This window comes from Hirundo rustica, chromosome 13 (assembly GCF_015227805.2).
Source record: "Hirundo rustica isolate bHirRus1 chromosome 13, bHirRus1.pri.v3, whole genome shotgun sequence".
In the NCBI taxonomy this organism is placed as follows: Eukaryota; Metazoa; Chordata; class Aves; order Passeriformes; family Hirundinidae; genus Hirundo; species Hirundo rustica.
Window position 1 is genome coordinate 12,552,257 of NC_053462.1, and position 14,614 is coordinate 12,566,870.

Sequence of the window (14,614 nt, forward strand, 5' to 3'; positions counted from 1 at the left end):
GAGTTGGTCTCCCACGCATGAGTTGGACTCAAACCTTCAGCAAGACTTCCAGGGACTCACCTCTCCTTGCTCAGGTGGAGACGTCCCAGCCCTTCCCAAGGCATCCCACTCCACGAACTCTCAGTCATGTCTGATTAAGGAAAAAAGAATTTGTCTCAATTAGAAAGAGGTTCCCATATGCATGGACGAATGTCAAGTAATTACCGCACGTCACTCACATTTGGAAAAGAGACCTTAAATCTGGGGCCGTGCAAACTTGCACACACAATTGCAAGTGAGTTACAGACCTTGGCATGCTCCAGAGCATACGTTGTGCAGATGCTTTCAAGCCCGTCCCTTGGCTGAAATACACCCAGCCACGTAAAATACAGCCAGACACGACCCCGTTCTCTAATAAGGAAATAAAGCCGAGTGGACCTGCATTGCCAGAGCCCAGACAGCAACACTGTCTCTTTAATTTTCTCCCTGGCTATCTCATCCTTTGCACAAACTCTTTCCTCCCCGTGGCTTCTTCCAGCCTGGTGGGCAAAGTGGGAAAACATCATTAGGGAGGAAAAATAATTTAGTTTGTTAATCAGTATCCAGTGGTGGGAAACAAGAAAGACAGAAAGCTGGGCTGGCGGTTAGGGCTTAGGAAGGGCCAGCACAAAGCCCACCATTCATGACATCTGGGGCTGGGATTCTCATTGAATTAAACAGACACAAAGAGCAGAGGCATTTCATGCTCTCTTCACAAGAATTATCATATCTCCCTGGCACTAGGAAACCTTCAGCACGGGAGAGGGGGAGAGAGAGGGAGAGAGAGAGAGAGAGAGAGAGAGAGAGAGGGGAAAGTGGGCAGGCTGGGTAGAAATATGGGGCAGGGTAGAAGAGGCTTTGTTCCAGGGTTGGATTTATGGATGGGATGCGGCGCGTTGCTTTGCAAGGAGAGACAGGGCCTTGGCGCGCTGGGTCTAATAAGAATCAGCAAATGTGAAACAGGGGGCCCCTGTGTACCATGAAGCAGGGAAACCCACGTTTGACAAGCCAACAGAATAACCGCTCGCGTCTCAAGGCTGTGGAAGGATGCTGACGTTCCTACGAGATGTGTCGTGTTGTGTGTGTGTCAGCGAGGAGGGGGAGAAGGGGAGAGGCAAGGAGTATAAACAAGAGACCAGGCAGCATCGTTCAGTCATGAAAATTAATTAGCTGATGTGCAAACCATGGCTGCCTCTTCCCACTGCCCTGCAAGCATTCCCCATAAAGCTATGGTGTGTGCAGAGCCTGTGACTGGGAATGACAGGGGCAGATTAGGCAGCTCCTTGGGACACAAGCCTGGCTGCAAGAAACCCACAGCCCATGCAGAAAAGGTGAGGAGGGGATGATTAGTGTCCTTAGGGAAGGGGCAGAGCCCAGGGACCAGAAGAAAGAGAAACGGGAGAGACCGGGCACCAAGCTGAGACCAGGAATCATATGTTGCTGCAGCAGCATAAACTGGGGTGGATCGCAAAAACCAGCCATTAAAAAACCAGGGGCTGGTGGACAGCAAAACCGTTTAGGGTTTAGAACACAAACTCTCTGGGGCAGGACCTGTCATCTCCTGCAGGCTCACACCATGAAGGCCTCTCCTACTTGGTCTCTGGGCATTACCAGAAGATCTACTTTAAATACTAATTGCTCCATGATCAAGACCTGTGAGCTGCTGGGAGGCTCCCTACAGCATTACCTGTGGGAAGAGGGGATAGATCTCTGACCTCAGATCCCCAGGGTAATTTGACCCCGTGCACTAGTGCCACAAGCAAATATTACTACCCAGTGATGAAGATGAGCAATTCCTGACCAACTTCACATATCCCATCCCCAAGCTTTCAGATCCTACTATCATATCTTGCTCATTCTTTGGCTGGAACAACCACAGGAGAATGAGGGTGCCAGGGAAAAGGGGAAAAAAAAGGGAATGAAGGGATGCAGAAAGTGATCGGTAGGGAAAAAATAGAGAAGACTCTTTGACATGGGATGTGCACAGTGAACATGGAACGTGCTGGAAACAAAGGGATGCAAGGAGAGAGGAGAGGCTGGGATGGGCATCTCGGCAGACATGTAGGTAAAAGTTGAAAAGGAAGCACTAATTAGCACCCAGACCATCACTTCCCATTAATAGCTTGTCACCGTTTCCTTGATGTTGCTGAGAGCAGGGAAGTTGGTATGTGTGATGCTTACCTGTCTCTATCTCATTAACAGAAGTGAGGGTGAGAACAGATGTTTATTGCCTGCGTTCAGATAGACAGACCCTTTGCTGAACTGAGAGGCAGGAGAGAGGGGGAAAGTTACGAAAGAGATGCCCATGAAACACAAGCCAAACCCAAACAATGGAAACCCAAATGCAGGACACTTAGATACCTGTGCCCATCCAGAAACAGCCCCAGGCAGGTATCAGATTCCAGGAATTCTGGAAACACAAAATTGCTCGGTCAAATAATTATAACCCAGGGCAAATACACTGCCAGGTGGGGGAGAGTGCTCTGGTATCGGCACAAGGTGTGTGCAAGGGGCTGGGACTGCATTATATCTGGGAAAGTAAAACAAAGGTCTGCTTACTTTCCAGACTGCTTTGCTCAAGGTGTCCACTCCACTCAAAAAAAGACAGCCAAGCATCCTACTGAGAGCCAGAATGGAGATATCCACCAGTAAACAAAGGAAAAAAATAAAACAAAAGAGTGCTATTTAAAGCAAAGATAAATGTGCTTTGCATATAATCACCTTTGGAGTAATTCTTCCAGCAGCTAAAAAAGAGATTACCTTCCTATGTAAAACACAAAGGCCTCTCCTTTCCCTCCAACGTGTGGAATGGCTCCTGACAGTGACATGGGAAAGAGGGAGTGTGCAAGGCAAGGCAAGGCAAGGCAAGGACGCCAATCAGCAAGTACCTACGAGCTGGTAGCACACGTCTGCTGGTGCGATGACGGGAGCGTGCGTGTGTGTGCACATTCCTAGGGACACCCTCGCTTCCACCAGCACATAAATTCACAGCACAAGCCGAAGGTTCCTCAAAAGCAGGAGCCCAAACCTCCTTAGGAGGGAACGAGGGAAAACCAAAGGCAAAGAAAACATCAAGGCAGGGACTGAAGGAACAAAGGCTTCCCCCCTCTCAGCTTGGAGACATCTTCTTGGCCATTCAGATCAAGTGTAGGCTCTGTTGACTCCCCCACCTATTCAAACGAACACTCTCAATAGTCTGATAGGTCTTTTTTGCTCTACAGCTTCTCTACCCCTGTGTTTGACGCCCCCAGCCAATGCAGTTAATGCCACATGCAGAAATACTGCCCTGAAGAGCCCTCGCTAGGATTGTATGGTCAAGCACTTCAAAGTTAGGAAACGTCCAATTTATGGCTGCCCATGCAACCTTAATTCCACCTCGCTGTGCAGCCACTCTGGACAGGAAAAGAGGGAGTGAGCTAAAAATAGGCTGTGACCGTGTCGTCAGCCTCGTAAGGGCATGGGCAGGGAGAGGCTGAATTAATGTCTCATGGTCAAAATGAAATCAGGTACCCCCCGACTTGCCAGTGCTTGCTTTGGTGCCTTCAACCATGTACATTTTTAATATACAGAAATCACGTGCATTCTAAACATACAGAAAAATGCATTATTTATAGCTAATAAATAATAGATTGTTTATATAAGCAAAAAGAAAAACAATTGTAGGCAAGTGTAACAAATTCCCCTTCCTCCACCCTGCACCCATCCCTGCTTCATCCTGCACGGGCAGAGAGATTTCAAGCCCCAAGCCTCAGCACAGATTTCTGCCTCTATGAAACACAGGACTAATGTTATGTGGCAGCGGCAGAAGGCTGCTCTCCCGGGGCCGGCAGAGAAGAGGACTGCTGGGGCTGGCAGTGCCCAGGCCAATGCACCTACATACCCTTCACTTTTTCCTCCTGGCACCAGAGCACGGAGGAGTTTTCTCCCAGGAGAAGGTTCTGTGCCGGAAGGATATGACCTAAAGGTGGAAAGGGGTGATGGAGCTGGCTGTGAACACCCTCCCACCTTCCCTGGCTGGTCCAGAGCTCTGCAATAAAGTGGTGGGAGTCCATGGTTTCACCCTGCTCCTCATCTGTTATTATTATTCCAGGGAAACAATAAATTTTAATTCCCCCCCTCCTCCAAGAGGCAAGCGAAGGGAAATCGTGATTCTGAACAATTCATAATTCAGCTAAACCTGAAAGGAATTTAAGGGACAAAGAATAGGCATTTCTCGACTTGAAGAGCTTCCCCCAGACGAATTTCAAGGGCCCACAGCAAACAATGGGAGTGTCAGAGGTTTTCAAAAAGAAAAAAAAGTTCAAGAATCTTTACAATAAAAAGTGTTAGGCAACACAGAGGTCAGAGCCAGCTCCTCCTATAATAAATAGCACGACTACCCTACATTAACTATAGGAGACATTTTAATGCAGTGCCTCAGCTTCGTGCTAATTATACTTTTTCACCATATTTTGAACCTAAGAAAAAATGTCATCAGTTAATTATAACAGATGAGGGAGTGTGAAGACTTCCTCAATAAATAATGCCTTGATATCTCATATCCAACAAGCTGTGTGCTCTGCTCTGAAGGTGCCCAGAAATATGTCCTCTCAGGAAATATATCAAGAACTGATGGTCCCATAAGCTGGCTTTGTTTCCAAGCCTTGATTTTCAGCCCAATAATTAAGTGATTTTTATGGATTGGGGAGTGTAAAGGTCGTGGGACTGCTGGAATGGCGCCAGAGAGAGTAAATGTTTAAAAATAAATAAATTCCTAAATCAAAATGAGATACAAGAGACCTCAACAAATTCCCCCCACTGCTGCACAGGTGAGCACACAGACCCGATTTGGTTTCTGGACCCGTGTCCCATCCTTCCTGCATTCGTGGCATCTCCATGGGAGCCTGGCATGCACTGAAAAAGCCTGGTTTTAATGAAACCAGGCCACTGCTGCCAGCATGCCACCGGGAGCCAGCCACCGCTGTCCACCTCCGGCGAGGAGGAAGGGCACCGCGCCCCTGCTGCTGTGCCACCCTGGGCGCTGCCCCCGGCCGCACCCATCCCTGCCAGAGCCGCTGGGCATCCGGGTCCTTACGAGGTTCCTCAACTAAACCATCTTTCTTTCAGCTCCCTTCTCCACCTAGCACCCCTCACTTCCCCCTCTGAAGAGCCGGGATTTGGCGTGGGAAAGATGTCTTTGGGCTTTTCACAAATCCAGTATCCCCTTGAACCAAAACCAATTAGCCTGGCCCAAGGTCCTGCCATTGAAGGACTGTCCCTTCTTTTCAAACCCCCGCGGGCTCAATTGCTCTAAGGAGCCTGGATGTGAATGAGCAAAGCCTGCTTAAAGTGGTACTTAAGGCCAGACCAGGGTGAAGGAAAAGAGAAAGCCTCTATAGGAACAGCAAGCTGAGTTTCCAAGAGACAGCTAACTGCCGGAGATTGTGTTCTTTTGCTCCCCCCATTTTCTTTTTTTTACCCCCACTCCTCAGCTTTCAAGGCAAGCGCTCCTAACCAAACCTGAGCCCCTGAATAAATATTAGAAAACACGAAAGCCAGAACCTCGTCCTGACTCTTTGCAGATGCCGGAAGCCCGGCTGTGGGCAGTGTGATGGCCCAGCCTCGTATGCAAGCTGGTCACAAACGTGCACTCAGAGGGACAGAGGGATGGTGAGAAGCCTGAGATGATGTTTTTCCAGTTTGGGTCCTGGCAAACGCCTTCCAAGGTGATCAGGCTTGTCAGCATGAAACACCAAAGTCCCCAACCTAGACAGGGTGACTCCTGTACCATTTGTTGGGGAAGCCAGTGTGGGCAGCCACACGTCCATCTCATTCTGGTGGTTCCTGGGGACATCCAGAGACTCAGGGCAACAGAGGGGCTGCGATGTGACAGCAGGAGTGTCAGGGTGACACGGAGTACCCACACCACACACGGTGTGTGTGCACCGCCACGTGCCAGGCACCTCAGTGCTTGCACCTGTAGATGCCAAATCAGCACCTTCCCTCCACCCAGACACGAGACTGTTTCCAGCAGGCAGCCTTGATCCCTCCCTGGTGGACAAGCAGCACCCATCCATGGCCACAGGTCGGATGGACCCCCCAAGCTCCTGGGCTCTGCCCTTTCTCCGGCGGCACGGACAATGCCAGCAGCAGGTAAAGGATCAAGGGTGCAGGGAGGGCATGGGAGCCAAGAGGAACAAAAGAAATAGCTGAGCCCAGCCTCAAGAGTGGAACTCGCCATCGCCAGGCAGTTCCACAAAAATGCCCATTGATGGGATTTCATCCATAACCAAGCATGCATGCTCACATAGCCTGGCTTCCAGGGCAGCTCCTTCAAACAGCAGGGCCTGAACAGCCCCTTCTCCACCTGACCCCGAGCCCTGGAGAGTTTGGCTTGCCCAGGTATTTGATATAAATCCCCTTCATCTCATGCACTAAGCCAAACCCACTGTGTGGCAGACAAGTTTTAGGAAAAGGTGGGAAATCACGAGCTGGAGAACACAATCTCCCAGAGAATCATTTCCCCGGGATAAAACCCGCAAACTGTATTTTCCGTTTATCCCCCAATGGCACATGCTGATTCTTCTGTTTCTGTCTCCCTCTGCCCATCCCCAGCTCTGCCTGAAGAACAAAGACATCACAACCCAGCTCCAGGAACCTCACCCACGTTTGGCCTACGCTGCATCCTATTGCTCCACCAGGAGAGTCCCACTGAGAAGAGAAGGAACCAGGAATGCCGGGACATGGACTCTCATCTCAGCACGCACAAAAAAGACACCTTCCCTTCTGGGTTTTGCCTACACAGGGGCAAAGATCCATCCTAACCAACAGCTACCCTTACGGGGCAAAAAGCAAAGCCACAAAGGGAACCGTGTCCAGCCAAAATCCATCCCTGGCCTAAGGACAGACCCTCGGGGACCTCCCTTCCAATACGGCACTTAAAAAAAGAAAAAGACAGAAAGCAGAGACCTGTCGGTGGGCTGCCAGGGACTCTCTAGGTGCAGCGGGTATGTCACAGGCAGAGATTTCCTGGGGGGCTTCCTCCACCGCCTCACCCCCCACCCAGGCACGCACGAGCTGGGGATTCTCATAACACTGTCCCCCATCACTCACTGCCACGTCCCTTGTTAATTGAGGGGGTGCTGCCTTCACACCTCCTCGAGACATCCATGGGCTCATGCCAACAATGGGGGCAAAAATGAAGCATTAATGCACCAGAAAAAAATGCAACCGCAATTTCTCTCTCCTGGACGTTAAAGGCCAAAGCGCTCAGTGCCTGCCCCAGTCCCCTTCGGGGGAACTGCTCTGGGGTAAGCGCACCAAATACGTGGCCTGAAAAAATGCCTGAAAAATCAGCTCAGGAGAGGTGATTTTGTGCAGAAAAAAAAATAGTAAAAGTCAAGAGTGGTTTCTGACCAGCTGATTGAATAGCAAGGTGAAAAAGCTTGCATCAATCCTTTGTAAGAGTTCTCATGTAGACACGGATTTCCACGCTTCCATTTTATTTCATAAAATTATATATATATATGTATTTATATATACACACACAAAGACATTTATTATATGTGTGTATATTTTTTTTCCTCAGATCCTCTTTTTATATTTTCACCTTTTGCAATTACAAAAGCCAGGGACAGAAATACCTCCTGGGTTCTGCCAGTGCAGAACACTCCCACCAAACAGATTTTCTCTAACATGCTGGTTGAATGATTCCTCCTGAATTACATTCATTAGGAATTTGAATGTTTCTTTCCTCCATCCCCCATCAAATCATTACTCCGGAATAAATGCATTCATCAACCACCTTGCTCAGTTCCCTCCTGCTTTGTTCAGTCTAGTTTTAAAGCATCTCCACTGAAACCGTTTGCACCTGACTCGATGCTAGCGCACGAAAGGGGGAAAAAAATAAATAGGAGAAGAATTGAGCACCACTCACAATATTGTGAAAATAATTGGAAAATTATTTCTTAAAAATAGCCAACATAATAAAGGAGGGAAAGGACTACATTCCTTCCTCCCCACCTCCGATCTCTTCCACAATTTCTGGGATTGCATCGAGTACACATATTCCAGATGGGCTGGAGAGAAGGAGGTTGGTTCTTAATGACACGTCTTTCGCTGCCTTTGGAATGAATGATTCATTCGGATCTCGCCGAGACTCGGTGCCACAGTTGAGTTACATTTCTAGAAAATCCGTATCTTTAATTCTGGCGCTGCGTGTGGGACCCAGCAAATCATGGAATTACTGCTGTAACTTCGGATTAGTAACGCTTTCTAAATGATAGTCTAATTCCAGGCCTTCATGCTTTTCAGCGTTCACACTCACACAGCCTTTTCCCTGGGAGGCTTCCTGCGGAATTAGTGCTGGCGTCTTCGTCATTCTCTGCCCTTTTTAATTTCTCCAATGACTTCTCATTAGAATATATAATAACAGCTCCTCAGAACTTTTCTTTCTCGCGGTATAGCCAAATTCAGGCTGAGATCCTTTTTTCCTTACTGCGGTTATGGCGGTGCTCGGCTGGCCCTGGAAGGGTGCACAGGCAGGTTTAGCTTTGCGGGCCTACGTGGCACCTGACGCCATTACCCCGTGCACGGGAAGGTGCAAAACCTGCCTGCGAGGTGCGGGGGGCTGGCAGCTCCGGCCGCCCCCGCACGCCGCCGGGCACCGGCCCTGCGGCGCTCCCCTCTCCCTCGGCAAGGGACGGAGGGGAGGACGGGGCAGGGGACCCGCGCTGCGCCTCGCCGAGGAGCGCGAAGGCGGCAGCGTCCTTCCCTGCCCTGCTCATCTCCCGCAGCATCTCCTGGGGGGCAGAGAGCCAGCCAGCAGCCCGCTCGCAGCCACAGGAAGGTTTCTCTCCGCAGCCTTCCCGGAGCTGTCACGACCCGTGCGGGTCGGCGGCAGCGCGGGGATCGTCCCTGCGGGATGCGAGCGGCCGGAGCCGGGCGAGGGGCTGCTGGCCATGCTCCCAGCCTGCCCCAGGGTGCCGGGGGCCCGGGGGACCCCGGTCCCGGCCAGAGGCGCTCGCCCCACGCCAGCTGGGAAAACGTGCCGGGGAGGCTCGGCGGAGAGCACGGTGCTTTGTGTCGCCATGGGAACGGAATGCAGATGTGCCAATTGCTTTTCTTTTCTTTCTTTCTTTTTCCACCTTTTTTTTTTTTTTTTTTTTAAATTATTATTACTTGCCAGATATTGTAATACATATTATGTTTCAACTTCTGGGGCTTGCAGCGGAGGTGAGGGAGGCTTTGTGCTCGGCTCCCAAAGAAGCCTCAGGGCCGGGCGGCTGCACGCTGGAGGGGTGCACCCAGCAGCGGGACCCCTTCCCCGGGCATCCCCCCGCAGCTACGGACAAAAGCAACAGCCACCACGCAAGAAAAGTGATCACATTCTCACCAACTTGACCTTCCAAAGGGAGGCCGGGATCAAATCCAAAGCCGAAAATAATAGAGCAGGAGAGAGGGAGAGAGAGAGAGGGAGAGAGAAGGAAAGATAGCCAAAAGCTGGGGGTGGGAATCGTGGTCTGACCCGTAGGCTGGGACGGGTGGAAGATTTATTTGGAGAGGGCGCTCGCTCTCTCCATGCCCCCAGAGCCGCGACACCCCGCCAGCCTAGGAGTGAATTTCGACGTGCGTTTAACCGATAATTAAACTCCGGATTTATTTGGCAAAGGAAGAATAGACGCAGGGCTCGCCTCCCTGTCCCCATCCCTCCCGCCTGCTGCCGCGGAGCCCCGGGCTACCCGGAGCGGCCCGACGGGGAGGTCGCGGAAGCGCAGACCTTACCTGGAGCCCCCAGGGTGGCGAGTCGGGCCGTCTCTGCACTGCCGGTCCTGGTGCGGCCGCTTCCCCTGGGCGAGCAGGTCTGGAAGTCATTTCTACTTTCGGTTATCTAGCTTTATGATGGCTCCACAACACTCATACAGCTAGATAACCAAAGACAGAAACATCCCTCCGTCGGGGATGCCGGCCATCCGTCCGTCCGTCCGTCCGTCCGCTCCAAGGTGCGGGCACGGCCGGGGCAGGGCGGCCAGGAGCTGCCACCGGGAACCACACACACACTTTAAAAAAAAAAATTAAAAAAAAAATTAAAAAAAAAATTTTAAAAAAAGAAAGAAAAAAAAAGAAAAAAGAAAGGAAAAAAAATAAGAAAGAAAGAAAAGAGAGAGAGAGAAAAAAAAAGATAAATACGAAGCGGAGAAGATGAGCCGGGGCAGAAGAGCCACGGGCGCATGGCGGGCTGCCGCGGGTGCTCGGAGCCGAACCGCGCCGTACCGAGACAGGTCGGGCTGAGCCGAGCCGAGCCGAGCCAAGGCGAGGCGGGCCGGGCCGGGCCGGGCAGCGCAGGGCTGTGCTGCGGGGCCGGTGGAGGCGCTCGGTGCCCAGCCCGCCGGCCCGGCCCGGCGAGCGGCACTCGCGCTCCCGCCCCGCTGCCCAACTTCTACTCCCCTCGCATGGTAATCGCCCCCTTTGGGAAGTGACGTCACGCCGCGCCCAGCCAATCCCCGAGCCCTCATTTAAATCAGCGCCCCCTTTCCCGCGCTTTCCCGCCCGGGATGGGCTGTGCGCCGCGCCGGGCCGGGCCGGGCACGGATGGGCTTGGCACCGGGCGGCACCGGGCGGCACCGGGCCCTCCGCCGCTCCCTGCCACCGGCCGCCCCCTCCCGCCCTGCCCCGGCCTGTGCCGGGGGCTGCGCCGCGGGTCGCTCACCTCCCCTACCCCCTCCCCGCTTCCTCCCGCCCCGACGTGCCCCCGCGGCAGCTCCGCTGGGCTGCGGGAGAGGCGAGCAGCACCCCCTGCGCAGCCCTGCACGTGCGACTAACCTCCCTCTCCCCCCGATCGGCACTCCCCTCTCTCTCTCCTCTTCGCCTCTTTCCCCTCTTTCCCCTCTCTTCCCTCTCCCCATCCCCTCTCCTCTTCACTCTCTCCCTTTCCCTGGCCTTTCCTTTCTCCCCACCTTTTCCCTTTCCATCCATTTTCTCATCGTAGTCCCGACTCCTTCTCCCATTTTTCCCTCTCCTGCCATGCAGCGTACCCCTCTCACACCTTCTCCTCCCCCAGCAACGCCCTTCCCGTCCGGCCTCCGCGCCTGGGGGCAGCCCGGCAGACCCTTTCTCCGCAGCCAGACGCGGGGCCCGCCCGTCCCGAGACGTGTCCCGGGGAGGCACCCGCGATCCCCCACAAATCCTCTCTGCTCCCCGTTTCCCCACAGTTTTAATTATTTTCCCTCCAGCTTCTGCTATTTCCTGCACAGATTCTTAACGCGATGTGCGTGTAGCGGCGATTCCGGCGCATACAAATAATAACAGCAACAATAATCAGACTAAAATGCCAGGAGGTAAATATGATTATCTGGGGTGCTTAACTGACCTGCTCCCCATTTAAAAAAAAAAAGAAAAAAAAAAAAAAAGAAAAAAATTAATCCCTCGCCGTTTCTGAACATCGCGTTTCTTTAAATCTCAGACGAGGGTAAAATGTGACCTGCTACTAAACGAGGTATGCGCGAAACGAAGCGACCTCGGCGGGAGCAGCCGCGGCAGAGCGCTGCCTGCCGGTCCCGCCGCCTCCGTCTCCCGGCGAGCTCCGCTCGGATTATTTATTTCTCCCTCTCTTCGCCCTCCTCCTCCCCGCCATCCCCTTAAAAAGAATTTAAAAATTAAATAAATAAAATCTACGAGCTCAATCAGGCTAAAAGCTAAAGGACGAGGGCTGCCAGCCCTCTGCGAGCCGGCGTGCTCCCGGCGCCCAGGCGAGCCCGGCCACCCCTGCTTGGCTCCCGGGAACTGCCGGTTCCCTCCCGCCTCCTGCCTAACGAGAAACGGGCCCGGGGGTGCTCTGGCCGCCCCGACGGGGCTGGGGAATGTGGGGAGAAATATTTTCTCCGTCCCCAACCCCTCTGTGCCTTCCCCGCGGCCCGGAGCCTCTCGCGGGGGGGACTTGGCCGGCATTTATTTTAATCTATCCTGGAGACAGGGGGATAAAAAAATTGCCGTGAATGGGATCTCCTTAATTTTACGGCCTTGGATTTTCTCCTAATTTATCGGTTTTTCTCTTAGGGTGGTCGCTGCTAGAACGCTGGCGGCCGGGGCGGGGGAGATCGCCCGTCCGCCCCGCTGCCTCGGAGGGCGGCCCGGGGTGCGGGGACGGTGGCACCGGGCGGGCACGAGGGGCTCGCCTGGCCCAGGGACCGGCCTCACCTTTTCCCCCACGGGGGAGGCCCCGTTCCTCACCGCGGGGCCCCGGTGGCGGGGAGAAGCCTGGGGCGCCGCCGGCAGCTTTCCCCACTCCCGGGGCCGTTCGGGCTGCGATGCGGCCCCGCTCCGGCCCCGCTGTCCCTGCGGCAGCGGCGAGGGGGCCCAGACGGGCAGAGCCAGCCCCGTTAAGCCGCAGCTCTGCCCGGTTGCCGCCGTGCGAGGTCTCCCACCCCGCCGTGCCGAGCCTCCGGGCCGCCGTGTCGCTCAGGCGAGGATGCTGCGGGTAAACCACCGCGCCTCGCCGGGCTTCTCGGGGCTGGAGACGGGATCTCCTCTCTCTGCCGGTCAAGGGAGGTGATTTTCTTGGCGGAAATATAGACGATAATATTTTTCTTCCCTGCTCCTTTTCGTCAATGTCTTGCTCTGCTCGGAGCTCTCGCCTTGACCCTCTCCGTATAGGCAGAGCCCCAGTACGTGGGAGATGATACCTCGTGCTAGGGGTATTTTTGTTCATTTTTAGCCTTTGGGTACAGTGGATTTTTTTTTTTTTTAAATTTTGGCTATTTTTGGGGTTTGGTTTTTTGAGGCGGGCGGGGGGGAGGGTGGGTACGGGTTCTTTGGGCTTTCTTTTTGGCGCAATTTTAGCAAGATGCGTACAAAATGGCTCCTTGGCACAGCGCAAAGCACCAGCGAGAAGCCTGGGGAGGGACCGGCGGGGCTGCCCTGGCTCCGGAGCTCCGGTGACATCGCCCGGGGACAGCTCGCTTTCTCCTCCCCTGGGCCGCCCACGGGGGCCGCGGGACTCTCCTTCATCTGCACGAGAGAAAACAACCCACGGCGGCGGGCGGCCCGACGGGACGGGGAGGGACGGCGGTGCCGGTGTGGCTCTGGCCATGGTGCTGCACCGGCCCCTGCCCCGCGGACCTTCCGCCCCACCCGCGGGCAGGACGGCGCCGCTGCCCGCTCCCTCCTCGTGTGACCCCGACGCCGCTGGCCGCACCTCGGAAGAGCCCGGTCACCAGGCCGCCCCTGAATTATTTAACGTGATCGCCCAGGAACGAGTCCGCTGCCTTCCCCTCTTCTACGTCCTGCACGTCTGACGTCACTTTTCTTTAATTAGGAGAAGTTATTTTTAGCCAACCTGGAGTAACCCCCCACGCCTCGCAGCCTCGAGCTGCATCTTCTTCTAATTGTTTTTTTGGGGGTTGTTTTATTTTATTTTATTTTATTTTATTTTATTTTATTTTATTTTATTTTATTTTATTTTATTTTATTTTTCTTTCCCCCTCACCATCGGGGCTTGGCAAAGAAGCGGCAGCTCCCGACGGGCGTGAAGGAAACGCGTCGCTTTGTTTAGCAATTAAAAGCCGCCTCTGAGCAAGCCCCGGCGCCGAAAAGGCAAAGCGACTGCGTCTCACCCCCGGCTTCTCTTTTCTCTCCGGCCGTCGGGGCCGGGACCCAGGTGGGGACTGCCCCGGACCTTCCTCGCTTGTCGGGGCGAGGTGCTGTCCGTCCGGGGGCCGGGGGTGGAGGCACGTCGAAGGGATCCGTCCAGGTGCGGACTCTCAGGCCACCTGCACTGCTATGATTCGGGTTTCCTTAAGGCTGAGGCCTAAAATGCGTTTCACTTCCAGGGTGATACAGGGGGAAAAAAAAAAACAAAAAAACCAAAACCAAAACATCCAAAAATACAGAAACCAAACAACAAACCCCGAGGAAATAAGCATTCGCGGGAAGGTGGGGAGCAAAAAGGAAGAACTTATGGGGGGGAAAAAAAAGAAAAAAAGAAAATTAAAAAATGAGGATAAAAACGGGAAGAAAAAGAAAATTATAATAAACATGGATGGAATAAAATGCGCTTTTTTTTTTTTTCTTTTTTTTTTTTTTTTAAAGCAAGGAAAATGCATACAGCATATGAAAAATGAAATAAATCTTCCAGCAGCAGAAGCCGGTAGCAGATCAGGGCACGAGCGGCGGTAGCCCCGTTGCTGGTTCTCGGGGGTAAATCCGAGCAGGGGAGCGGGACGCCCTGGCGTCTGCCCCCTCATCCCTAAAAACAGGACCAGCAGCAGCACCCGCTGCACCGGGAGGATGAACTTCCTGGGGAGCCCGGGATTTCTCCCGCGGCCTAAAGCCTGGCTGTCCCGGGAGGCTCGGCCTCATCCGGGCGTTTTGGCCGGTGCCGCTTCTCCGACCGGCGAGAGGGGAGGTTCGGGGGAAACTCGGCAGCCCCGCGGCAGCGCTCAGCCCCAGCTCCCCGCCGTTCCGTCGGGGCTCAGCCCGCCCCGGGCCCCTCTCCCGAGCTGCAACGTCCCGGGCATCCAGGGAGAAGCCGCCGGAGCAAACGCGTCCCCGGCAGCAGAAGGTCCCCGGTGCGTTCCCACTCGTGCCCCGCGAAGGGTGAGCCGGGGCCAGGGAGCGGCGC

General features: G+C 53.8%; 1 long non-coding RNA gene across 1 annotated transcript in view; it reads right to left on the minus strand.

The window, feature by feature from the left end:
- Positions 1 to 10,043, minus strand: part of LOC120759002 (uncharacterized) — a 35,395-nt gene extending 25,352 nt beyond the window's left edge. The window contains exons 1-2 of the long non-coding RNA XR_005703097.2: positions 9,781 to 10,043; positions 61 to 130 (exon numbers count right to left, since the gene is read on the minus strand). This is a non-coding gene — a long non-coding RNA (uncharacterized LOC120759002). The remainder of the gene's footprint in view (positions 1 to 60; positions 131 to 9,780) is intronic.
- Positions 10,044 to 14,614: the final 4,571 nt, after the last annotated feature.